The sequence below is a fragment of the Lonchura striata genome, chromosome 4, assembly GCF_050655825.1.
Source record: "Lonchura striata isolate lonStrDom1 chromosome 4, ASM5065582v1, whole genome shotgun sequence".
NCBI classification, from domain to species: domain Eukaryota; kingdom Metazoa; phylum Chordata; class Aves; order Passeriformes; family Estrildidae; genus Lonchura; species Lonchura striata.
In genome coordinates, this window is record NC_140706.1 from 58,233,522 (window position 1) to 58,261,456 (window position 27,935).

General features: G+C 42.4%; 1 protein-coding gene across 26 annotated transcripts in view; it reads right to left on the minus strand.

The window, feature by feature from the left end:
* The window catches only part of ADGRL3 (adhesion G protein-coupled receptor L3), a 496,522-nt gene extending 484,736 nt beyond the window's left edge, over positions 1-11,786 (minus strand). For 24 of the 26 annotated variants that reach the window (XM_085579188.1, XM_085579186.1, XM_077782989.2 and 21 more), the window contains exon 1: positions 10,978-11,165. The gene's annotated coding sequence lies outside the window, so the exon portion shown is untranslated. The other 2 variants (XM_085579169.1, XM_085579170.1) reach the window with 2 other exon arrangements.
* Positions 11,787-27,935: the final 16,149 nt, after the last annotated feature.

Here is a 27,935-nt window from a genome sequence, read left to right on the forward strand (position 1 = left end):
ATGCCAACAGGGAAGTCCTGAAGTGTGTAAATCTTGATCTGAAAATAATTCTCGGCAGAACTAGGGCCTGAATCTGCAACATATGATAAATTCCCTACATCATATTCTCACACCTGTGCTCCTCCATTATCTTCTCTCCCCAATCACATTGTAAAACCCTACACCAAAAAAATAAAAAGCCCAACCCCCAGAACACGTTGCACAGCTGTCTCACTGTCACATCTATTATTCAAGAAAGGTCTCATTGAATAAATGTCTGTTCAGAGGCTCTAACAAATTTCATTTCTGAACACCACTGTCTGCAGCCCAGCAAGCCATTTCACCAAGATAAGATCACACATTTAATCAAACGCTTCAAAAAAGAAATACACACCGAGTTTGCTTAATAACATCAAATAATAAAAGTGCAGCACTGGCAGCATACTAATTTTTAGTGCTCTTTCTTCTTTGAGGGTTGTCTCAATAGTCAAGGTCAACCGTACATGGGATTTCTTCTAATTAGAGTTTCTGGTAATGGAAGACCCGCTTACTCTCACCACTTAGCCATGGTTTTCCCTACAATGAAGACATCTCTCTTTCATTTTAAATTAAGTCACTGCAACATCCCACCCAAGTATGACAGACAAAACTGCATAACTCTGCTAATTCAATAGAGGACATAAATGAAAGAAACAAAAAACACATCTCTGTGGTCAACAACCAACCATCCACACAAATGTCTATGGTATAAAAGGAAAAGTGATTTACAAGAGAAAAAAACCCCAAAATGTGATTATCTGTTTGTTTAACTATAGATCCTACTGCAGTGCAGCACTGACCTATTTTGAGTAAGAATTTGGGAGTGGACTTGGCACCCCTAGGCCAAAATACACTTTGCCCTTTATTTTATGGTAGAAGTAAGAGGAACCAGCTCAAAAATCCAGCATTATGTTACTATATACTGTAAAATACATCTGTTTTATTACAGACCAGACTTAAATGGTATTCTTCACTAACTTGTCTATTACTCTGTTTACTAATAATTATTTATTGATGCATTTAAGTAATCAGCTTTACCACAATGACAACTGCTGAAGTAGGCTTTGCCCCCAAATTACATGAACTTGGGATAACTGTGGACTCTTGCTGTGCTCAAGCCTGAAAGCTTGAAAAGGGTCAAACAAAAGCTGGCATCCTCACCCTTACAGCCTGGCTCACAGGTTATGCTGGGCTGCCCTTTGCTTCCTCGGGATGAGGGAGCAACCAAGCATAAAGGCATTGGAGAAGACAACCCCCCATCTGCTGCTGCCAAATTGTAAGATAAACAGCAAGGCAGCTCTGAGATATATTCCACACCATATCACATTCTCTCTGTCTAAAACATCCCTGCAGACACTGTGGAGGTCCAGATTATTCCCTTGAACAGGAAAATTGCAGCTTAGTTTAGGCTGGCATAAACAACTGCTTGAGTCTATTGGCAAACATCTTTCTCTGTGTTTCAAACATCTTGAATTTCACCCAAGGCCTCAGTTCCACTGCAAACCCAGGGCTGCTCAGCTGGGAATATCCTCATGTGCTCAGTGATGTGTGCCTGTATTTCTCACCAAAACAAGGTTACTTACATAGGTATCTTTCCCTTGTTGCATTGGACATCGTCTACCTCAACTTCAGCAGGCCTTTAGATGCTGTCTCTCACAACACTCTCACAGGCAAGCTCAGCAAGCGTGAAAGGATGAGGGTACAGTGAGGTGGATTGGGAACTGGCTGCATGGCAGTGCCAGGAGGTCGTAATCGCTGCACTGGGTTCATCCGGCAGCCCGTCACTGGTTCTGTCCCCCACGGTTCAATACCGGGCCCGGGTAAACAGTGCCTTGGACAAAGGAGCAGATGCCTGCTCAGCAAGTTCAGCGATGACACAAGGCAAGGAGGATTGGCCAATTCCCCAGAGAGACGTGCAGCCCTTCAGCAGAAATCATGTGAAAATCAGCAAAGGCAAATGCAGGGTCCTACACCTGGGGCAGAACAACCCCACACCTGCACAGGCTGGGGCTGACCTGTCAGGAAGCAGCTCCATGGAGAAGGACCTGGAGGTCCTGGTGGACAACAAGCTGTCCATGAGCCAGTGAGCTGTCCATGTCTTGTGGCCAAGCAGGCCCATGGTATCCTGGGGTTCATTAGGAAGAGCATTGCCAGCAGGTCAAGGGAGATGATCCTGCCCCTCTACTCAGCCTTTGTAAGACCTCACCTGGAACGCTGTGTCCAGTTCTGGGCTCCTCAGGACAAGAGGCAAGGAGCTCCGGGAGCGAGTCCAGTGGAGGCCAAGAAAGATGATGAGGGGCCTAGAGCATTAAGGGACTGGAGCAATTATGGAATAAATTCTTCACTGTGAGGCACAGGCACAGGTTGCCCAGACAGGCTGTAGACGCCCAGGTAATGAGTGTTCAAGGCCAGGCTGGGTGAAGCATTGATCAATCTGGTCCAGTTGGGAGGTATCCGTGCCCATGGAAGGGGTTTGGTATGAGACGATCTTTAAGGTGCCTTCCAACACAAACCATTCTATGATTCCATTATTCTGTTCCCATTACTGAGATATAAACAACAGGCTAAGAGAGGTGGGCCTGTTCAGTCTTAAAAAGATGACCAAGAAGTGATCTCATCAATGTCTAAGAGTATCTGAAGGAAGGTGTCCAGAGGATGGAGCCTCGCTCTTCTTGCTGGTGCCAAGCAAAAGGACAAGAGGCAATGGGCAGAAACTGAGGCACAGGGAGTTGCACCTGAACATGAGGAAGAACTTTTTTTACTGTGTGGGCAACCAAGCACTGGAACAGATTGCCCAAAAAAAGATTGTGAGTCTCCCTGACTGGAGATATTCAAGGACAGTCTGGATGCAAACCTGTGCAATGTGCTCTAGGATGATCCTGCATCAGTAGGAAGCGTGGAGCAGATGACCCAGTGTGGTCACTTCCAGCCTTATCCATCCTGTGATTCCATTATTTCAGCCTCCCTTTGGAGTATCAGTAATGTTGTACAGAACAAGGCTCCCCACTCCTGCAACTGAAAGGCCTCGCACAGACTTTAGAAAGCCTCACTGTAAATTGGTGACCTACTTAAGGAGATCTATAAAGTACATTATGATTGTAATTGTGGATCCCTTGTCAGAAGGTCACAAGTTATCCCTCTATGCAGCATAATTGCTATATTTCAAATAACTATCAGGAGGAATTTTATTCACGGAGGTATATGTCATTTTGGAGTTGTACCAAATAAAGCAGCAATTGTAACGTTACTTTCCTCTAAAAAAAAAAAAAAATACACACAGACATTCCACACACCTGCATCCATTAAAGATAATCCAAAATGACATTTTCTTGAAGAAGTCTGTGCTGTGGGAATTGCAAGTGCAGTAGTCACATCATAATTTCCCTCGGAATGAAGTGGGATAGATACATCAAATTCTCCAACTATTACAGCCTGTGATTGCAATATCCAAAATCCAAAGGAATGACATTTTAGATTACACATACATTTCCAACAAGCTTTAGCTGAGAAACAATGTCTAATATAGAAATCTGTGGTCTGCTGGAAAAAGGAATTGTTGTTCTCTGGATACTCCAGATAAGCCATCTACTACAGGATTACAGACCACTACTGTGTACCTCCAGATAGACTTCACATAAAAAAACCATTCAGGATAGAATCCCAAAATCTTTTGTAAATGCAGGGGAAAAAAAGGAGGAAGACATAAAAAAAAACCCATACAAACTAAACAAACCCAAACCAAAAACACAAAAGAACACAACAACAAAAGTGGTAAGTAAGGATTCACATTACACAGCACATATGGGGAAAAAAACCACAACATACATCTTGCTGAAACAAAAACAGCCAAACAACAAAAACCTGCGCCCTTTGAAGCAAGTGGTGGGAATTTGTACCATTTTGAAATCACAGTGTTTCTGTCAGTAACACACACATGCAAAACCAATCAAAAGAAAAGGAGTTAACATGATCCCTGAAATTCTCAACTGTCTCCATCAGTGAGATGTGTTCAAAATGACAGCTACAAAGGGTGATTTTTTTCCTTTCCTTCAGCAGTCTTTAGAACAGAAAAAAATAAAAATAAAATAAAAATAAATAAAATAAAATTGTGGGGGAAAGGAAGGGGGAAAAAAAAGAGAAAAAATCCAGAGAGCTACTGAAAATGTCCTTACAGGGTCAGCTGTCACGGGAATGCATTTGAGTATTCAAGGTACCCACCCATGCAGAACATCAAAAACTGGGCTTGGATCCCTACCCTATTCTCATGGGCTTAAGCCAAGGCTTGGTTTGCCACACTGAAGAGCAAGGCAGGGCAGTGCCTCTGCAGGGCTCACAAACAGAGACCCACCAGTCAAACAGAACAGGGTCACTGCTTCTGCTTAGGGCCCCCTTGTCTCCTGGTGTCCTCCCAACACAACACACCGGCTTTAGCACAAAAAAAGCCAGTAAACAGCTCAGCAGCTCCTAGTGCTGAGCTCTTCTGGACTAAACTCCCCATCTAAACTAGTCCTGCCCAAAGTTAGGCAGTACACTTGTAGCTAACATGCCCCTTACTCCTTGCTCGAAGGAAAATGTTGACATTCCCAAGTATGCTGCTAACAGCACTTCTGCAACACAGTGAAGCTTCTCTTCCTCACTCTGAGGGCAATGAAAAAAAATCTCATTAAGGTAAGCTTGGGATCAGCAATTTCAGAATGGAAAAAGCCTGCTACAACAAATAAGCAAGGGCCAGAACTGACTCTGATAAAACATGTGGCTGCTCACCACATTTAAAATTGTGGTTGTTCTGTTTTGGTGTTGGACTATTAACCAAGCAACTCAGTTAAAATTTTACAACTGCAGGCCCATGCACAAGTTATTGTCCATTACTGCACCTAGCAAAAAATAACCAGAAAATAAATTTAGAGTTTCCAGCAAGACAATTAAAAAAAAAAAAACAAAAAAAAAACAAACAACTCTATGCACCAGCATCATCATTTCACAAACAAACCCAGTGTATACACACATACGGGCATACACATGTGGGTACATATGTTTTGGGTATACATGCAATTCTCAGATTTCACCTAAAGCCAAATTCTTTTTCATTTCCCCAAGTCTGACAAAAAAATCAGAACTGGGTCTGTTCCCCAGATCATGGTATTTATATGTCTGTATATGTGCCTGCTCATGTTAAACAGATGTTCTAAGACCATATTAGTCAGAATGCTACTATTCCCCAAACTTTAAACAGTGTTCATTGATGTAGTGGCCTCACCTCTGTAAGTAGATTTTTGGTTTCTAGGCAGTGGCAAAGGCACTTACTGTAAAAACTCATATATTGTGTGCAGTGACTCTCACAAACTAATTACTTGCCCTTGGTATAAACCCACTAAGAGTCTTACCCAAAGGGGCCAGGTTTAGACTAGACCTCCTTTCAGAACACTGCTGTACAATGCTGGCACTTTTGACCAGGACTTTGCAGTAGGGCAATTCACAGATAAATTTTAAGCATTACTTCTACAGCAGTACAGAGAGTCCTACTGCATTTCATTTTAACTTTGCATTGCTGTAAGACAACACTCACGTTGGTCCTTTGTATTTATGACACCTTGTTCTTAGAAACACATAGCTCCATTCCAAAGTTCAAAATCAATGACTTTACCTGATATAAATCAATGCAACTGCAATCAAATCAGTAAAGCTCTTACAATTAATAGCAGCAAAGCTATACCAAACTACTCAAAACACTGTGCATAATTTTTCAAAGCTGTTCCTTGACAGGTACCCACTGTAATGAATCGGAGTTGTGCTACAGGCCTCTGAAGCATTAGGTTTGTAGCCACTGAAATAATTCCTGTGTAATTACTTACATGTTGACTAATATGCTTTAAAAAAATAATTTTCAAAAATCCTGGCAGAGTGAGTACCAATGGATGCTCTGTAAAGGTTTATTACTCTTAGGCATTTAAACAAAATCTACAACTTCATATTGCCTAACTGGGATAGCTGCCAAACTCCTCTTTGCTTTCTTCAGAATGGTGCCTATTTCATGACCCTTGAAACTCAAAGCTGTCAAGCCTCAAACAAAAGTGTCTTGATTTTAACTCTGGACTTCTTTCTCAAACACATTTTAGAAGTGTACACAGATTTCTACTCTTCCTCTGTGTTCATTGCTTTGTTTGGCCTAAAATGCCACCTCTGGCAAAGATGTTACAAAACAATTGCTAGAAACTTGATGCTGAGGCAGGGGATGCTTTTGAAAAGATTCCGCATCTGAGATTCTGGAGCTTCTCTTCAGAAAATACCACATGTGAGACTCTTGAGCATCTTCCCTTCACAGGAAAGCTAACAGAAGTGCTCCACTGACAGTGGGAGCTCCCACAGATGCAGCAGTACCTCCCTCAGATGGGAGTGGGCCTGAAGAAGTAGAGATGAAAAGTTCAAAAAGGGAGGGAAAGAAAGACTCAGCCAGAGGAAAACACATATTTCAGGCAGGCTGAAAAAATCCTGCACTGAGCACCACTTAGTAAGTAATACTGTGGTCCACAACACTATTAAAATAACGTTTCCACTGCCTGAAAAGACTAGTTACCTTTCTATAGTTACAGATGCTCGGTGCAATGACTGGTAAAAGCATCTGCCTTACAGGCAAAATCAGAAGGCTCTCTGAAAAGACTGCAGAAGTAAAAGCTGTAGTGCCAAGGTGTCTTTAGAGAAATTGTCTTAAAAATGAACACTTAGCTTGCAGTCAGGAATTTCAGACTGCACTATAGAGATTATCTAGTGAGGAACGTAAAGCAAGCATTACACTGCAAACCTGGAGGCCAAAACCAGGCAATGAGATAATGTCCCAGATATAATCACATCACAGATTTGAGTGGGAGGTGGTTTCCTCGCCATTAAAGTAGGCAAGAATTAAAAGTAAATGCTTAAAAGCAAAGTTCTCCTTCTACTTCATCAGCCTGCCCTGGGAGCTTCCACTGCCACTAGGCAATAGGATGAGATCAGAGAGTGCTGGAGCATCTCAACACCTACAGAAACAGATCATACTAATATGCATCCCAAGCAGGGATTAAAGAGCCTCACATGAAGTGCTGGTGAGGATCACAACAAACATTTGGCAAGGCAGGCATGACCCCAGGAGATGAGGCAGTCAGAGGCCAGCATGTCACACCCCCTTACTGGGACAGGTACACTTCTACAAACACACAGGTGCATACTGAACTGCAAATGACAATTTCTAGCTCTCCATTCTGCAACTGAAAGCACTGCCTGAAGACATAGCAGAGACTGAAGTGTGGATGTACACTCAGAATTTGGCATCATGGTGCATTTTTCATATTCCTATCCCAGCAGGAGGGCTGGGATGAGAAAAGGACCAGCAGGGAAGAAATGGGTGTCCATAAACATCTCTCCAGAATGTCGATGCTCACCAGTACATCCTCCCCCAGTAAACAGCCCATCAGAAGGGGAAGACAAAACCTTCTTTATTTTGCAAGTCTGTCCTGATGTTTCAGTATTGTCTTCAGCAACCCATCAAGATTGTGATATCTATCTCTCAGATTATCACCACTCCAAAAAAAATTAATTTTTGAGTTGTTCTTACAAACCTCTTGTGATGTACAAGAAGTCTCTAGGATAAATAAAAATTTATATCAAAATCACTCCAATCGCAGCATTTGGCTGTTTCCACAACCACCAACTAATATAATTACAACAGAAAAAAAAAGGAACTTACTTAAAGCACAGAAATCCTTATGCCTGTCCTCCATGCTTTAGCTTTTCCCTGATACATTCTTGCTCCCTGAATTGCATCTCTTTCATCAATCTTTAACCCATCCTTTATAGTGTGTCACACATTAATTTGTTTCCTAGTCAATCTACACCAGTCCTAACACTATTAGTATTAAAATTATTAATAAATCACCCATTCCTAGGACTTCTTCATTTACAAAGACTTCCCTCCCCCCTGTGCATGAATAAATGTGTTGATGATGCATCCACTCCTGCTCTGAATGTGAAAACGCGGAAAAAGCAGCATCAGGCCCTCCAGCTGAGTGCTGCCCAAAGCTAAAGGTCATGCATATTCCTGTTCAGTCCTGGCTGATCTTTTGCTCTACCTGCCTCTAAATATCTATTTATTTATTTTTCTAACATCCCTGCAATGCTCATCAGTCAGCTGGCTGGATGTGTGTGCCTACATTTTCACCTACAAACCTGCTTGCACTTCCCTTCCAGCCAGCAAAGAGCACCAGCTTCATGTTTGCACCAACAGGCACAGGGCAATTTCCTTTCTGTTTCAGGAGGAAAAAAGCCTTTCCTGCAATCAGTGCTTGGATAGGCAAGCTGAGCACCTCTGCCACATCACTCCAAACGGGGAGGAAGGACGTGGTCCCCATGGCATCCCAGCCTGTGGGATGCACAGCCAAGCAAACAAAGGAGGGGGGTTCAGGGTTGGACCCAGCAGAGCTCAGGGACAAATTCAAATATTCTATGCTGAAACATAAACTACTTCATCTCCGGAGGGCACCAAGAAACTGAAACACTGGCTCCTGCTTTTGTCACAAAAAACCATCTCCATGAGAACTCAGTAGCCTCAAGTTAAAAAAATACTGTTAAAATGCCCCACAAAGCGGCAGTCAATGTTTTTGCTATTATCAATCAACACTGTCATTTATCTTGTTCTGGAATTCAATGCAAAACCAAACATACCTTTTTCTAACCACCCCAAGAAGAAACGGGAAAATACATACTTATTCAATAATAGAAATTGTATGGAACTCAGAGGTGAAGACTAGCTTTATAGAAACTTCAGTCCTTTTGTAAATAAACACACCAGAGATTTGTGTCCACTTTATTTTTTAGTAGCAGGTAACAAGACAGCAGTCACTTTATAGTAAATCAAGCCTAAATAAGGAAAAAGTACTCTTAAAGTACTCTTAAAGAGCAGGAACTGGAGCAGCCTTAACCACAACAAGAGGGACTGACTCCTGTTCTCTCAGAGCAATTTAATCTTTAGGAAAAATATACAGCTTTACCATGGAGCCCTAACCTGAACTTTGTCACCCAACATTGGCATGGATCTAAAGTGACAACTGCAGACTTTTTGACAGCAGCCCATTTTAACCTGTAACACCTGGTTTACTCCCATGAAAAGCTCCATGGAAGAATTCTCCCTAATGAATGCACAGTAGAAGCCTGTTCGTATTGCAAACCCCTGGAAATGATGATAAATGAGCTCTACAAAGCACATGCTACTACTCAATACCAAGCAGGCAGCATTGGCTGTGCCCTTAAGAGGCAGCATTCCACAATGAAAATGGAATTTATTTCTTTTCAACTCCAGGGAAGATTTCTTGTTGGTCAGCTTCGAAAATTTTGATCCTACACTCTGGAATAATGAGTGCTACAATACAGAGAGAAATTGCAGCCAGCAGACTACCTCTCTGCCTTATATCAAGAAACAGATGGCATTTTCACCTTTTTCCTTGCATCTCAGCCTCCCTCTAAGCAGCTGGCTGCCTGGAACCAGAACTGTGAGTGGAAATGGCAGTAACTCCTAAGGAGTAAATAAAATAGACATGGGTTGTTTTCGCTAAAATGGTAATGAACTCCACAATTGACAAGCAGAAACAATACACTGCTGATAGCCAAAATACGAGTCGTTTTAACTACTGCAGAGAAGAATCTCATGCCTATCAGGAAAGGGAGAGAAAGAGAGCCTCCTTTCCTACCTCGCCACCCCTCAAGCAAAACTACACATCTGCCTGTCTGTAGGGGAAAGCGTAAGGAAAAAAGCCCAACTAAATGTATTTGGAGGTCAGCGTTACTTCCTTAGACAACTCTGGATGCAAGGCTGCTGATCAAACTCAGTCCTTGAAGGCAATCCCCCAAATACTCAGGGCACATCTCTGGGGTAGTGTAGCTACGTCTTCATTAGCACTAACGGGCACCAGCTGGAGGTAGGCTCCTTAAACCGGGAAGCAGGGTTGCTCTCCGGCTGATGGTTCCTCCCTGCCATCAGCCTTACAACCGGCACTTCCAAGTTACGCGGTCAGAAGATGATTGTAAGGGAAACACAAATAAATAATTAAGGGAGCAAATAAACAAAGGGTAAAAAGGAAATAGGCATTAAAAATACAATTCCAGCTCTACATATCGGCCCATACTCAAAACAAACGCCAGTCCTATACTGACAAGAGCCAGCAAACGCAGGCTCACGGGCAGGAGGTGGGAGCTCTGCACATCCCTACCTGCACCGAACGTTCCGCTCCCCGGCTGCACGGGAAGGCGAAGCTCCTCGCGTCTACCTGTAACCCGGGGCTGCTGGATTCAGACCTCTACCCTACGCCTCACCTCCACTGCAGGCGGCCCCCAACACACACCTCCAAATCGGCAACATCCTCCCCACTCATGGCCCCTGATATCCAATAAAGCAATCGCTTCTCGAGGAACCCTTCAGCTATTAAACAGCAACGCAGATCCACGAAGGAGTCGGCATGAAAACGGGGGAAGGGGGGGAGAATGGGGGGAGATTGAGGAAACATAATGAAACTCACGAATTCCTCAGTGTAACACCAGCAAACCCCTCAGTCCAACGTGGTGCCTTTCACAGAAAAAAAAAAAAAAAAAAAACAAGGGAGAGCAAGAACAAAACCTACCAGGTCCCCTCCATCTCCTCACTCCCTTTGCCACCCTAGCTGCCCACAGCCAAACCAGTCTGGAGCCTACAAGGCATTTCCAAACAAGATGCACACCCGTTGTCTCCACTGTCGCCCAGCATGCAGACCCAGAGAGATGCTCCCCCGTTACCTGGAGGATCCAGCCTCCCTGAAGACAAACTACCCTTATTATAGCACAATTCATTCCGAGCGTGCGCCCAGGGCGGCCGGCACCCTTCATCCCAACGCAAGCGGGCAAGGGAGCAGCCGAGGGCCAGGCAAGGGCTGCTGAGCATCCATCCGCTGGTTTAGTTACCTTTAATCACCTCCGGCTCCTGAGATGCGAGTCCCCATCAGATCCTCAACAACCTGCAGCAGGGAGCTGCTGCCACAATCCAGCCATTAAAACCAGGGGTGGGAGTAGGAAGCAGACCTGGCCACAGTACCAAAGCCTCCAGCCAGGAGGAAAAGGGGGCCGGACGAGAAGCACGGACGTCCCTCAAGGAAAAATTTAAAAAAAAAAATAAAATAAATAAAAAAAAAAAGAAGTAAAAGTCTTTCCTTTTCTGCCGTGTTCTTCTGCTACACAAGCTGCCTCCCGGAGGACGAGAGTGTGTGGGGATGGGGGAGGCGATCGCTCCCTCCTCTTCCCCGCCGTTGCCGACCCCTCTGGACGAAAGCCCCGCTCCGATTTACCTCCTCCAGGTGGGCAACTTCAGAGCAAGGTGAAGTCTCCGGAGCCGGCGCCACCGGCCAGGCGATTCGGATGCGGCAGAGTCATTGCCTGGGCTGCTGCTGCCGCCGCCGCTGCTGCTGCTGGGGAAGAACAGCCGCTGCCGAAGAGACCACCAAAAAAAAAAAAAATATAAAAGGAGAGAAATCTTCCACCATCCCCCTTTCTCTCTCTCTCTCTCTCTCTCTCTCCCCTCCAGTACCAGCCGCTCTTTGCATCCGCTCCCCTGCCCGCGGCCCCTCGCTCCGCCGAGGCTGGGGGACACAAAGGCGCCCGCGCAGAGGGAGGCGGGTGGTCCTCAGCCCCCCGCGCTCCGCAGACACCCTGGATCCTTCCTCCTCTTCCTCCTCCTCCCGCTGCGGAGACCGGCAGCCCCGGCGCGGCTCGGCGCGGGCGGGCGGAGGGGGCGGCTCCGCGGGCGCGGAGGGGGCGGCTGGGCGGGCGCGCCCCGCGCGGTGCTCAGCGGGCGCGGGGGGGCCGCATGGCCGCTCCGCCGGCTCGGCACGGCACGGCACAGCGCACACGCTCCGCACACGGGCAGCGCGCTGCGGGCCGGCGGGACCCGCGGCACCCGCGTCCCCCGCAGGGCCGGGCAGGGAGCGGGGAACGGGGAACGGGGCCCGGGGAGGAGGCGGCGGCGGCGGGCGGCGCGGCTGCCCTGCCCGGCGGCCGCACGGAACCGGGCGGGCGGCGAGCCGAGGGGCGGGGGAGCGCCGAGGGCCCGGATCTGGGTTGCGCGGACGCGGGCTCCACCTAGCAGCCGGCCGGCACCGCGCCGCACCGCCGCGGCCGCGCTGCCCCGCAGCCGCCCCTTCGCCCGCACCCCCTGCGCCCCAGCCCCCCGCCCGCCAGCACCTGTCCCGCCGCCCCTCCCGAAAGGATCCCGCACCGCCCGGTTGGACGCCCTGCCCTGGCTCCCCTGCCAGGTAGCCAATCGCAGCCTCCATACAGGGCACGGACCCACTCCACACTGGATCCCCCGTGTCCCGATTGGCAGCTTGGAATTTTGTCCCCATCCAAGCAGCCAATTGCAGCCTGCCTTTGTGGCACCGATCCGTCACCTGTGTGGTCGCTCTGCCCACTGCTGCCCTTCCAGAAAGCCAATTGCAGCCTGTATTTCCAGCACAGACCCATTCCCCACTAGATTCCCCAGCTCACGATTGGCCTCTCAGCCTGTTGTCGGCATCCAAGCAGCCCATCAGAACCCACCTCCTGATCAAGGATGGTCTCCCTGCTGCCCAGCACAGGGATGGGGCTCTGGGCAGCCTGGCATCAGCTGGGGCACGAAGACACACTTTATCCTTGCCCTGGCACCCCAAACATGGATCCCCCTCATCTCCTGAGAGTCAGGAACCTCCAGGAAAGAGGAAAAGAAGCCTGCCTTTGCATTAACGTGTAATCTTAAATGCTTGCATGGGACCTCTGGAAATTATGGTGCTTGGCTGGAACATGTTAACACTTCCCTCATAAACCAAATTGTTTGTTTGGTTTGGTTTGTGAGGGAAGGTCCCAAACAAATGAAGCTCTTTAAACAACAAAACAAACAAAAAAGTAGATTTCAGAAAATCATAGTTTTCTAATTAGCGGAGTGCTGACAAATGCAACACACCATGCTTTATCCCAGTGTCCAGACCCACCTGGGGGCTTGCTGCTGCACTCCCTGCTTTGACTATAGCCAAGAGAGCTGGAAAAGCCTAAATGATCCAACCCAATGGAAAATCCACTCAGTTAATTATCCTGCTCAGCTTTTTCCTTAACAAGCTCCTAAGTATCCTTGATGATGGAGACCTTGCAAGGCCATTCTTTTAAATGGGATAAAGGAATTAAGCAACCTTGTTTGTTAACTCAGACCATGAATCAGGAAGATGCTCACACATGTTCCTAGCTGAATTGCTAGTTAGGCACAGAAATGTGTATTTAAGGGTAAGAACTGCTATTCTGGATGCATTGATGTGCAGTAGAAAATTAGTACTAATAAACAAAAGTTCTGTGTTCCCAATAATAAAATCGGGGCCCATTCACTGACACTGCAAAAATAAAGAAAGAATATCGACTGCAGTCAAGGAAGAGAAATCTACCATTTTTAGCAGGTCTTTCTCAACCATTTCCATTTCCAGTAGATCTCTGCAAAGCCACGTTTTCCTACATGGCTGCAGAACAGCCCCACATGTCCAAGTGAATTATGCTCAGTCTTGATTTAAGAAAAAGAAGATTTCAAAGCAATTTAAAAGCCGTTGTTCTTTGGACCTTGCATTTGACTCACCAAAATTATTATTCCCAGTGGAAAAAACCCTTGGAGAATCTACTGCTTCATCTTTGGGAAAGTCCTTTGTGTAACAGCCTTTCTTCCAGGGTCTGCATGGAGGAGAAAAACAAAAAACGATACAAACAAGGAAAACAACAACCAAAAAACTCCACAAAACCAACGAACCAATTCCACCCCCCCAAAAAAACCCAAATTAAACTAGCAAAACCCTCTAATCTTTAATACTGCTTCTGCTGGGATACTTAAAGATATAAGATTCTTCAAGATACAATTACCTCTCTGATGATATTCACCATTCACCACACATGCTCTGGGAATGAAACAAAGCCCTACAAGTTGAAATTAGATTTCCTCTATATCTTTAAGCTCTGTTTTAATGCAGAGATGAAAATTAAATCAATGTTCAGTCAGCAAGTAAAGAAAAGAAAAAAAAAACACTAAGCAAAGTGTGGTGGTGTGGTTTTTTTCCCCTCTCATAGCATTGCATATAATGAAGATGGAAAAAGCCCAATAAATTGTGGGGGGAGGCGAGGAAGAGCTTCAAAATGCCACCAGCCTGTTGTGCTGTTGGTGCTTTTTAAAATCATCTCTCAGGCTTAATGCTGTGAGTCAGCCCAGAAAAACTTAGACACAGAATAGTTGCAGTAGGTTGTGCAGTTGTCTCCAGAGGCAACAGCAAGATTGTTCCCCAAAGAATATTTTCCCAGTACTTTGTCCAGTAAAACTTGAAATGCATCCAGGGATAAGGTTTCCACTAATTCCCTTGAGTGATTACTCCCCAGTCTCATATATCTCACCATTTGGAAGATTTTCCTGCTGTTCAGCCTACATTTTTGCATTTCTTAATTTCATACTATTACTTGTGGTTATGGCCCAAATTAATCAAAGTACTTCAACGCATGCTTAAATTTAGGTATGTGCTGAAGCTCCACTGAAATCATGGACATTGGTGTTTTGCAGGGCTGATGGATCTGCACATGTTTTAGCACTGTGCTGAATTGGGACCATGCATCTTGCAAAATAATTATCTTTCTCTTACATATTTTTAAGCCATTATCTTTCCCCTGTTTAATTATTGATTAGATAAGCTATACATTTAAGCTACTTAATCTCTCCTTGTGTATCACTCTTTCCAAGAGTCTGATCATTTTTCTTTTTCAGATCTGAATTCCCTGAAATTCTTCCGTGTTTTTTGAGGACGAGTAATGAGGTATTGGAATTTAATGACATAGCCCAGGTGTGATTACATAAAGAGCAGTTATTCTGTGCAGTTGGAGGATATAACTTATCTTCACCAGCAACCCCAAAGCGCATTGATTTGTTGTGCTACTCTATCATTTTGTAAGACTCTATAATCTCCTCCTATTTTTTTCCATATCCATCACCCCGGCATTCAGATATTTTTTACTTGCATAGGCAGACAGCCTTGAGGCCTTGAAATTCAATGTGGTGTTTTACACTGGGAAACCTGTAACAGAACCAAATTGTAACCTTAGAGAGGCTTCCAAAACACTTTCTTCCAAAAAAAAAAAAAAAAATCTCTGTTTCAAGTTGTATTATTTGAATCTGTTCACCCAGGATTTTGAGTTCCCAATCAATTTACTTCAGGAGGATTTGTCACACATACCACCCTGGCACCATGGTGTCTGCATTGTTTGTTGCTTATTATTCCATTATCCCCCAGGTAGATGTGGAGCTTTAATGATAATTTCATTATTTTGCGATGCTTTAAAAGTGGGTTTACTGAATTGTAATTGACTGTGATTCTGATTCTTTTCTTCTTTTATTTTTTATTTTTCTGAAGATATGTCCTATTTGCTTTCTCTCTTTCTCTCATATTTCCATTAACTTCCATAAACAACTGTCACTGAGCCCTTACATTCTGTAATGAACTACCTTATTCTCAAAGATGCATGTCATCTGGACCAATTAATGGATACATATTTCTGTTTTCAGCACTGTTACCAGTTGTCCTACATGAAACATACAATGTTTTACTTCACAATCAAGTATTGTGGTTGGTTTTCACTTTTTTTTCTTTTCAATCTGAAGTATTGTCATGACAAAACTACAGGAATTTTTAAAAACAAAAACAAATGCTGTGTAATGATACAAATAGACATCACTGACTTTCTGCTATAGATCCAGCAAAACTCAGCTTATCTCTGATAAACCCACATTTCCATCAGAAAATCACAAATAGATATCCAAATAGATAGATAGATAGCTATAGATAGATAGATGGTAACACTAAATTAGACATTGATAGACTTCACATTATGTGTTTTCTTCTCCCCTATCATCATCTCCTCTGCAGTCCTGGTTTAGGAAAGCACCTTAAAATCCTTCCCTGCAAGGGAAGCACCTCATGTTTTTGCATGCTGAATTTTCCCACATTCATTTCTAGGCACAAACTTCAGTGGGATTGTTTACACTGGGCTCAAGCAAAATGCCAAAATAAGGAATAATTCAAGAGCAGAAATCACCAACAAGGCTCACACTTGGTCTGACTTTTTTAGTCTCTTCCTCCTAATATGTACCTTCATTTGGATTCAATTTTTCTAGTTGCAATAATAACCACAAAAAATAACAAAAGACCTCCTCCCATATTACATTGAAAATGCACCTAATAATGATTTCATTTTAAAAACATGGGCTGTCAAAAAAATGCTTTCCACTTAAGGGATAGTTTAAGCCATAGCACACTGGCCAACTGTAGTAGGTTTGCAGTACCATGGCACCAACAGAAAAGCCTAAATGAGACAAAATGCCATGGGATGTCTGGTCCCTAAATTTAGCTAACATATTTCATTGCAGCCTGTTCATGTCCAATGCCTTGTGCTGCAGAAGATGGGTTCTCAGTCTCTCAATAATAGTATGCTGGTTTCAGCTGGGGTAGAGTTAATTTTGTGCACAGAGACTATTATTGGGCTGTGTTTTGGATTTGTGTTGAACACAGCGATGATAATCTAAAGATGTTTTTGTTATTGCTGAGCAGGGCTTACACAGAGCCAAGGCCTCTTCTATTGTTTGTACTGCCACGCTGGCAGGGAGGCTGGGGATACATGGGCGGCTGGGAGGAGACAGAGCCAGGCCAGGTGGCCCCAAATGACCAAAGTGATATTCCAGACCATGTGGCATCATTCTCAATGTATAAAGTGGGGAGAAGGAGGAGGAAGGGGGGACATTTGGAGTGATGGTGGTTTTCTTCCCAATTTAGGTATGCTGGGGGGCCCTGCTCACTTGGAGATGGCTGAACACATTCCTGCCCATGGGAAACACTGAATTCATTCCTTGTTTTGCTTTGCCTGAGTGCACTGCTTTTGCTTTTCCTATTAAACTGTCTTTATCTCAACCCACGGGTTTTCTAGCTTTTGCTGTTCCAATTCTCTCACCAGTCTTACTGGTGGGGGAGTGAGTAAGCTTTTGCATGAGGCTTTGTTGATGGCTGAGGTAAACCATGACAAACAGAAATATGCCTGATTTTCTTTTGGTATTCCTTCTCTTTGGGTGGGTGTCAGTACCATTTCAGTGTTTCCTGAAGTCGAGGCAGTAGGGACATGGAAAGACTTCCTGGCATAGATAGGGTGTTGCCCTGAAAAGTGTAGCATTTAGTCCAACTGCGGAGGCTGTGCAAACCCACTGTGGAACACTTATGATGACTTGTTGACTAGTGGCTTAGACATGGAATGCAAAGTGGCCAAGCATAAAAGCTATTTGAACTGTTGACTTGAATCTGTCTGTAGTCAAGGTAATAAGGCAATTAGACACAAAAATCATTAATAATTTAGCTTAATTGAAACCTAACAATACAGACTTCCTCTGCAATTCCAAGTCATTTCAACTGTTTGGAAAGCATGACCTGTCTCTGTTGTTCCAGTACTTACATAATGTGGGAGGAAATAAAAACTGTCACTAGAATTTAACTTTAAATAACTTGTGGGGTTTTTTTCCATTAATTTGAACCCCCGAATTCTCAGAGCTAGCTCTGATTCTATTTTCAAATAAAGACTCTTTTTATGTGTGGATAAATAAGGCTGTAAGATGTAACTGGCTGTTGTAGAGTGGGGGTGGGACTTTGATGTAGAAGTCATGTTAAAGCAGATGGGTGTGCTGAGCATGCTTCAGCCAGGCTAAATGGGAAGAGCAATTAAATGCTCTTCCACAGTTATTGCTGAAACAACAGGAAGCAGAAATAGCAGAGTAAATAAGCTGCGCCATCAGAGAGGTTTCCCCGGAACTGACAGCAAATTTGGAAACAAAGAGGTTTTTTGGTTGCAGCTGCCAGCGAAAGTCACAAAAGTTCAGGGAAACCAGGAAAAAAACCCCAATAAACAACAAAAGCAGTGGTTTGGTTGAGAAGGAGAAGGAGCAGAATGATTTTTAGGACCTAAAAGGTGGACAGTAATTTCTGGGCTGCTTGTTGATTTACTTTTTTAGTATTCAGGAAAATCAGATGTTCTTTGAAACAACCCAACAACACACAGATATTTGGTGCCCATACTCCTTAGGAAATCAATGGACTGACCTTAATCTATAGGGCACTTGAAGACTTACCTTACATGCTGCAATTTAGCATAACTCCACCAGCCAGGATCACAGAGCCTTGAGGCACTGCAGGAAACCAACATGTCCCAGCCCTGAGAAAGAGTGGCAAATCCACCACTAGCATCCCTCACAGTATTACCATGGAGGATAAATTATACTGCTATCCAGAAGGTAAGGTGCCAGTTCACGTTGCTTGCTGGGCTGCACAGAAATTTGAGCTACTGGAAGAAATGTTGTGTTGGCCTTGGGGACTGATGGGCATGGTACTTTTGCAGTACAATTAACTATCCTGTAATGCTGATATAATCTGTAAACACTTATCATACCTATCTCCTGGCAAGCAGGATAAGAGAGAAAAAAACCAAGGGAAAATACCACTCTTGTTGCAACACTGTGGGAGGATTTAAAGCCATTTGGGAACCAAAAGTAGGAAATTATCACAGCTGAAAAATTGGTGTTTTAAAGGTGCTCTCAGAGGACTTTGACTGCCATAGTATAAATTTAGTATTCACGGTATTAATGGAAAAATTCTAAACTGAACAGGAAATTAAGTTTCTTTCTTGAGGTTATGCTGCAGTGGTAAAGTGATCCTAATTATTTTTAAGACTAAATGCTATTGCTAAGGGTAAATCAGGTTACAAAAAGAAAGAAATCAATAATACAAAGACAGATTTTGAAAATTTCAAATAATAAAACTAGGTAGAGTGGTTTGTATCAAATACAACAGAAAATCCCTTCAGTGAAACATGCATAAGGTTAAGTCTTGAGCGGATACCTCATGCATACACTTTAATGAATAAAAAACATAAATTAAACAAGATAGGGTCAAAACAGAGACAAAGGGATTATATCGAAAATCAGAGCTTTAAGAAATGGGTGGTTGTGCAGACACATGCAATTGATCTTTTTGGTCTTCTCCATGACCTTTTTGCCTCCTGGACTCTGTTTCAGAAATCAGTAGAATGATTTTTTATTAAGTTCAGTTTTCTTTTAACACATAGCAGCAGTCACTGAAATAATAGCTTTTTTTACCCCCTACTGTACAGTTGATTGGCACATCCTTGTTTCACACATTCATTTTATAAATCTTTTAATGCTTTCTCTGATTGAGTCACAGGAAAATGATCCAAGACAAATGGGCAATCTAATCTTCAGATAGTTAGCACAGTGCCTGGCAGCTGAAGAGAAAGCAAACAAAACACCAAAATGTACCAGCAGAGGCACCCATCAGGAATAGATGACTGAAATGTAGAAAGGGCCAGTGGATTCCCACCTGAGGACTGTGTGAAATGCTTAGTGGTCCATGACCAAGGTACTGATACCATAACAGTGCAAAAAGGGTGACAGTGCCAGGTAGTCTTGAATGTTGGTAAGCATGGCTACAGATCTCCCCAGTTAGTTTTGTGCTCATTAGGGCTATAGAAGAAAGGTCTTGCTGAGACAAATGCTGAAAGGGAAAGAGGAGCAAGCAAGATGTACCTAATGTCTTTCATGAAAGATAACAAGATGGGCTATCAAATGTTATCAACCAGCACACAAGAAAAGGGGGTCAGGGACCTCACCTATTCAGCCAAATGGAAATTGGACAGCAATCAATATCTGGAGCAGATTTCAAAAGAGTTTTTCAGATGCATAATCTCAGCAGAGACCAGTGGGAATTGTGTTCTAAAATCCCTTACACAATAATCCCTGCTTTTCCATGGCTATAAAGAAAAATAACAAACATAAGGCGAGGACTGTAGATAGCCTGACACTAGCAGGTTTGAAATGTGTAGAGGTGGCATCTCTTTAAGCCTGAACTCATCACTTGGTAGCTTTGGCTGAGCAGGAGTTTATTATTCATAACTGTAAAATCCACCCCATCTCATTTCATCATCCAAAGCGTACAATCAATAATTCAAGTATGAATTTTAAGAAGATTTCCAAATTAAGCCAGACACCCTAATGTATAGGACATACCACACCAATTAGTATACACAACAGCTTCTGAGTGAGCCAAGATGAGAGCAGCATAGTGAATTGGAAAATATGAATATCATTATGCTGAAGAGATGCTTAGAGCAGTAGGTAGGGAATAAGGTTCAAGCATTGGCATTGCTTTTCAGATGTGACCCTCAATATATTTTTGAGATTTGTATCCAATGCCAGGCCCCTGTAAACTGACTGGCAAATTGATGTGTCCTGGATCACCAGGCTCTTTCACAGAACACAGCTAAACCCATAAATACCATTAAAATTATTAGGATATGAGAGCTCCCAGTTACCTGTATTATACAGTACACTCTTTTCCTCAGGTATATTTTATTCAGTTTCAGCTTGTTCAAATGATCTCTGCAAGGAGAGAAGTGCAGTACAACTGCTTTTGCAGTGTTGCTTACCTGGTGCCACAAGCTTGTTTGTGACATTTTATGGGCACTAGATGGCCTGAATGTGGCAGTGGAGAACATCATCAAATATAATGCAAACAGCAAAATTCCTGCTTCGTGGTGGTCAATCCAGGATGCCTATCATAAATTTAAATCTAGGTTATAAGTAACCTGCCTTCTGCTTTTTGGAGTACTGACATAAAATACTCCTTTTTAACAGAGCCCATAAAACTCCTTGTAGTTTACGTGCATTTACATGTTGAAGACTGCAAGCTTTTTTGTGCAAAGAAGGGAGGAGTCATCTCTCTTTGTGAAATCCATGGTCAGTCTAAGGGCAATGTAACACCACAGGTCGCATATTGCTCTCTTTCAAGTCAAAATACAACAGCACAGTGATGTACCCATTTTTTTCGTTGTTTTGTTTTTATTGCTGATGGACTTTTTAAATTGGATTTTTCATTATTTTATTTTGTAGGTTTTATTTTGTTTGGTTTTGTTTGGGTTCACCCTATTTTTTCTTTTATTTATATAGTTTTATTTACTTTTAATTAGTCCCACTCATTGCCTTGTTGGCTTTGTTAAATACTAGCTGTCCACACTCATGTTTTTCTGTACTTAATGTCTTGGACTAAGGATTTCTGCTAGGACTGCTGATCTTATTGATGAGCTAGTTGAGGTGTTATTTTTTTTATTTAATGTGACTGTCCTCTAGCTTGGAGGGTTCAAGACAGTGGGGTTGCTTGCTCCTTGGTGTCCTTCCAAGGACTGACATACAGGTGGAGATTCTGTTGCTTGGCTCTGTGGCCAAACACCTGCAGACTGCTCTTTTCTTTTGCTGACCTTGAGCATCCCCCTCTTACAAATTCCTGGCTGTCTTTTATGCCTTTGAAGACAAGCATATTTATTTTAACACATGTGTTGAGAGGGAAGTGTCATCCCTAAAAAAAATAAGGCTGTTGTTTTATTCAGGAAGGGCAGTAAGATACAGCTCTTCCAGTGGGGGAACCACATTTTCCTCTTTGGCTGTGTATCCCAGCCCGTGGGTGAAACAGAGGCTGAAGCAGAACAGTCCATTCAGGCTGCAAAGCTGAACCTGCATACAAAAGCTGAAGGGAATGGAATGGCCAAGGCAGAAACCTCTGTTTCACCTCTTCAGGCCATATCTGTACCTAGCTGACCTTGATGCATAGTTTTCCTGTACAAAGAATGTTGGGCAAGGAGAGACCACCCGCTTCATCAAGCTGGATCTCATTGTGTGGCTGACACCTACACTTCAATGTTCATCAAAACGAGCCAGGTTTTTATCTGTAGTATATAAATGCTAATCAGAAGTATATATTTCTATAGATGTGTTATCAATATCTAGAGGGCACTGGCAGTGCTGCGGTTGTCTGTTTTTCTGGCATACCATCTAGGCTTTCAGGAGATCCAATTTAAATCCAGCTATCAATGAGTTTTGAATGCCATTATCATGTTTTATATTTGGTTCTGGGAAGGTGCATGGTTTATGTTTGTAGTGTGCAGAGTATTGGTTTATATTTATCTTTATTTATTTATTTCTATTTTATTTATATTGGTTTTCCCAATAATTTTTAAAGTAATTGTAATTATGTTTTCTGTGTCATTGCTAGTCATGTGTGTTTGTATTATGCTGCATTCTCAGTCTGGTATTTTCAAGAAGTGGATAAGCAGTGTCCACGATGATACAGTCTCCCTCCTTCCTTTCTAAGCCCATCATACTGGATCTCCTAGCATATGCCTTATGGCCATTAGCAGCCAAAAAAAAGCCTCAAGGGGATTTTTATGCGTCAGTATTTCTTACTTAGACTAAGATTTCAACAAATCCCCTATTACTCTCCTATTATGATGAAGCCACTTGTGTTTTGTAGCTCTCGCAGAATACCTGGTGCCCAATTTGACAGCCTTTTAGGTTGCACCTTTTAAAAATCTCTAGCTGTATTGTTATGATCATAAAGTGAACTGCTAATAGTCTCCAAAAGCTGACTGCAGTTCTTATGCTCTGTACTTTCTTCCCTCTATCTTCATTTTATCATCACCCATACAAAGAGCCCATTCCTTTGCAGCCGTAATTAAGCTCTCAGTTTCTCTTTCCAGTCCTTCCCTGACAGCGATTATCATGTCTTATTTTTTGTAGTTGCTGAAGCTGTCAATCCACGATGCTTCCCAGGAGCCATGTTCAGGTTCACAGAAGCAGGAAGCAAGCACAGAAGAAAGTCCCAGAAGTCGGTCATCATTTTAAAGATAAGGTCTGATCAGGGAGACATGGTTGCTTAGTTGGGGAAGATTTAAAAGCAGCATATGGTTCATGTTCAGGATATAAACAGCTTACACACACACCCTGCCACCACACGTGTGCTCCAGCTGTCCCCCTAAGCACACACTGCAACAACAGCACAAGCACTTGTGGCATTTTCCCCCAAGTACTCTTTCACCCATTTTAATTTCAGGAAATTTCTGAATTACATGTGTGTGGATAGTCTCAGTTCACTCAGAGAGAAAAAGAGAAAGATTTCTGCCAGGCTAAGCCTGAGAAAAAGTCTGAGAGGAATCTAAACAATCTATTATCTTGCTTTTAGCTCATATTGTTTATAGATATGTTCTACCACAGTGACCTAAGTCCAGTGTACCAATCAGGTGAAATGTTTTTACTTTAAGACCAACAGAATTAATGTTCACAATGTTCTCTATAAAAGAGAGAAGTGCTTTTGAATAAACACTCATTTTACCTTCTAAAATCGTGCAAGTCATTTCACCCATCCCTGGCTCAACTGTGGAGGTTTTTTTTTTCCCCACAGTTAGTAATGCTTTCTGTATTTCTGCTGCACAATCTGATGCTGTTTCTCCCTTGAGGCCATTTAGATTTTGAACACCCATAAAAACAGCCCTAGTAAAACCAGGTGAAGCTGCAATCCACCACCCTTCTGTGTCTGGCTCCATCTAATACTGTGACTCTTGACTCCCAAAAACTACTATGTCCTCTCAAGTCAAGTCTGACCATAGCAAGAGTTCTAAACCACTTGCTCATTTATCAAGAGGAAGTTGCCCACCTTTGTCTGTCTCCTCTGAATTTTCACCATATTTTGTTTGCAGGTGAAAGAGCCAGAGTAGCACAGTATTCAAAATAGGTATGAACTTTGTGGTTGTACTGGTGTTTAACAGTATTTTCTGTTCTCTATCTACTCTGTAAAACCTCCTATGATTTTACCCAGCATTTTCCAGAATTAAGCTGGTGTTTTCATGGTCTTGCTCCTGAAAATTACAGCCAGCTTAGAGGTCATGTCCACTTGAGTCTTGGATTGCTTTTTCCAACGTGCACCACCCTGAATCTGTTTCTTCAAAAATAACTTGGTCAGCCCTTATTTTCACTAGCTTGACCAACTTTGTTTTATTGGGATCTTTCTTAGACTGTGTAAAACAAGGGGAACAGCACAGCTCCTATCACACAGTTTTTAGGGACTCCATCAGTGAGCTCCATCCACATAAAGAACAGCCATTAATGCCTACAACTTGTATTCTCTCTTCAACTACTAACATATCCAGGCACCTCCCCTTACTGGAGCGAGTTTTTCCAGGTAAATTGATCAATTTGTCCCCAGTCTACTTTTAAAGAATCAGAACAGGTTTTTTTTCCCTCTGTGCTAGCCCTAATAGGACATGTAAGGCACCAGAAGGTAGAAATACCAAACCCAACAGTGTGATATGAATTTTGTACTCAAAATAAACACAACACATTGTCACATAAATGATTGCCCTGCTATCAAGAAATATTCCCCTATTCTCTAAGAACAATTAACTACACAAGGTTTACAGTACTGGAAGGCATTCACTTACAGACAATGTAGAATAATTTGCAGACGAGGTTGATTGTGCTGGCAGAGTTTAACTGAAAAATAAAACAGAGATACACATTGATTGAAGCTATCTAAATTAAACATGAATGGCTTCTAATGAAAACAGCAGGCAAAACAGCACTTTGAGGCCTCAGCAACAACATTTTTCTCAGTATGGGTTGTGAGGTATCCAAATCAAATAAGGAAAAAAGGTTCCTTGAATGATTTACTAATTTATCACCTTAATAGGCATATTTTCAAGTTTATGGATTTATGAAATTACCTTTGGTATTATTCACTCCCCTCACCGCTAAGCATTTCGAGTAACAATTGTACAGATTGTCAAAAATACTGATAGTATAATCAGTGGGGTGCTGTAGGTTATGTCAGAAGAGTTGCTGTCTCTCTGTGACACAAGCAGTGCACCTCACTGTGCAGCACCAAAAATCACCTTTTGTTCTCTCTGCCACTCTCCTAAGGCTCATCAGTTGGAGAAAATAGGTCCATGCTTCCTTCAATCTTCACTGCTGTTTCCATTGACTTTTGTGGAACTACTCTGATTGTCTGGCTACCAATGCCTGGTGATGGATGGAAAATTAATCTGAGACATGCCTGTGGTTCTTCTCAAGTATGAATGGAATATTTTTATTCATTTGATACAGTGGGTTTTCATTTGACACCCAGGCATTTCACTTCTTCTGTAGTATTCCACTTTCTTTGACACTGGCATGCAGTTCCTTCCAGCTACCAACAGATTTCATTATGTTTCTGTTTACTTATGCTTTAGTATCATTAATGAGGATGTTGGCTAAGTCAAGACCTGCCAGTAATCTCTGTGTTATGTTACCTGACAGTGCCTCTCTGTTTTATGTGCAGTTATTTAGTACTACCCTGAGCCATGGACATCTTGCCAGCTCTCAATACACTTGAGAGCAAAGCTGGTGAATAATTTATTAACTAATTTGTGCCTTATGTTCCTGCATGAAATACATATCAACAGGCTGATTGTTACTGACTCATTTCTTACTTGAAAAAATTCAAGAAACACTTACTGCAAACATATTTTAGTGTGTGTGTTGTTGGCAAAATTCATTAATATAATCTAACTAATACTTTAATAGATATGTGTATATATATATATATATATATATATATATATATATATATAATGTCCATGGAGTTTTATTCTTTATGTGATGTGCCAGAGATGCCACATTCCTTTTACCTTTAAGTGTTCAGAGACAACTGTGTTGGTACTGGCTTTTTCAATTTTTTTTTTAAGGATTTATTTCTCTGTGAAGCAGTCCCATCTCTTACTTTTGTTTTCCTTCTGAAAATTAATCCCATATTCACCTTTCACTAATATATTGATCAGTCCCTGCTTGTTTTTTAGTTTTCAGTAGTAATTGCAATAGTAGAAAATCAGACAGAACTTTTTCTTGAAACACCTCTCATTGGAAAATTGATTTTTTATTATGTTTTTTTAAAGAAACTATCTATTTAGTCATTAACTGTTTTGTCCTTGCTAGAAAGCTGATTTTAGTTTATCAAACAAAATGTATTTTGGAAGCATTCTTCAGAAAAAATGTTAGCTGTTTTTTCCCCTCTTGTATTACTTGAGTGGGAAAGTAGGAGGCAAATCTTCATAATACCTTGAGATCATCCAGAACCAGTCCTTTTCATATGTATGTATATTGCTCTAATATTAATACACGCATTTCTTAGTTCCCAGGACTATTCCTTAAAATGTTTTTTGTCTTTTGAGTTCTTTTCAGTAAATTCATGCCCTACCATAAAAAGCAAAAATTTGCTGAAGCCTCTGTAATATAAACTGATACAATGCACACAGGGAAAAATACATCTCAGTCTGAACTCTGTTGTGCTCAGCCCATTTGGACTTGCCCTGCACTTTCAGGTTGATGCAATATTTTTATTTTATCACCTTAGAGTCACAAGCTCCTAGGCAGTGGGTCTGTCATGGCAAAGAAAGAGCTGCCTCTCGCAGGCAGGTGGAACAATTCCTGTACATCAGCCAGTAACCACAGCCCAGCCTTCTGCTGAGAAAAGGACATTTTATTTCAAGTGCCTAAGAGCAGCAGTCGGTGAAAAAGGTTGCTATAAAGTGACAGACAGATGCTTCACCACCAGATCGTTCAAACAGGATTAAAAATAACAGGGGCAAAATACCCCAACAAAACACACACACACAAAAAAAAAAAAAAATCCCAACCACAGCAAACCTAAAATCCAAACAAAATCCCCAATTGAAGCACAATGTTGCAGTACTTCAGTGTATGTTCTATTTTCAGAAGGCGCTAAAGAAGCTGAAGCACAATAGGCAATGATTTTTACATTATTCACACCAAAAAGTATTTGTAGAATAATGCAAATACGCAGTGGCAGCCTGCGGGCTGTTGTTGAAGGGTAAATGTTTACAGGAACACTGGGTGTGAGGCTGTGTTGGGTTTGTATGGCACAGTTCCCATAGCAGAGGGGGTACAGGGGTGGCTCCTCTGAGAAGCTGCCAGAAACTTCCTCTTTGTCTTGCAGGAGGGAGTGGTGGCAGGGAAGGTGTTTTTAAGATTTCACAGAATGATAGAATAATAGAACAACCTAAGTTAGAAAGGACCTATGAGTATTACCAAAGTCCAGCTGCTGGCCCTGCACAGCCCACTCCAAGGGTCACACCATGTGCCTGAGAATGTGTCTAAATATTTCTAGAACTCTGTCAGGCTTGATGTTGTGACCAGTTCCCTGGGGCACCTGTTCTAGTGTCCAACAACCATTTGAGTGAAGACCCTTTTCCTAATATCCAACCTAAACTTCCCTTGACATGTCATTCCCTTATCACCAGAGAATAGATCAGTGCCTGCCCCTCCACTTCCTCTGTGAGGAATTAGTTTTATTTCTCATTTTCCTCTTCTGATTTTGGTTGGTGAATGCCTAAGTCTTGATATTTGACTGTGCACTTGAAGAAACTGGAAGGCAGATGTGCTTTGGGAAACATGGGATGTAGGAACAGAAAATCCAGGAGAACCCACTTTTTCATGACTAGAGAAAAATTTCCAAGACAATCCTGTTTTCCATTGATAACTTACTTGCTTAGACATGGAGCTCAAACCTGACACTTAGATAAAACAGCTAAAGCAGCTGTAGTGGTGGAAAAAAGACAAAAAATAAACACCTACCTCTGTAGAGATTCCTACTCAAGTCACCAGTCACCTACACATGAGCCTTAGGAAAGGCTAGTGCAAAGGGGCATGTACTAATGTGCACAAGATTTTTTGTAACCTCACTGCCATACCCAACTGGTAACAACTTGTCAGAACACTAATCTTGCTATTGCTCGAATATGTTACATTATTTATTAAAATTGAAACTGCGTTTAAAATACAGGTATTATGAGTTATCCATGTATTCAAATGATAATGAAGTTTAAAAAGAAAAAAAAAGTGAGGTGATTTTGTTTCTTTGATAGTCTTTTAACTGCCAAATCTTCCCATCCACCCC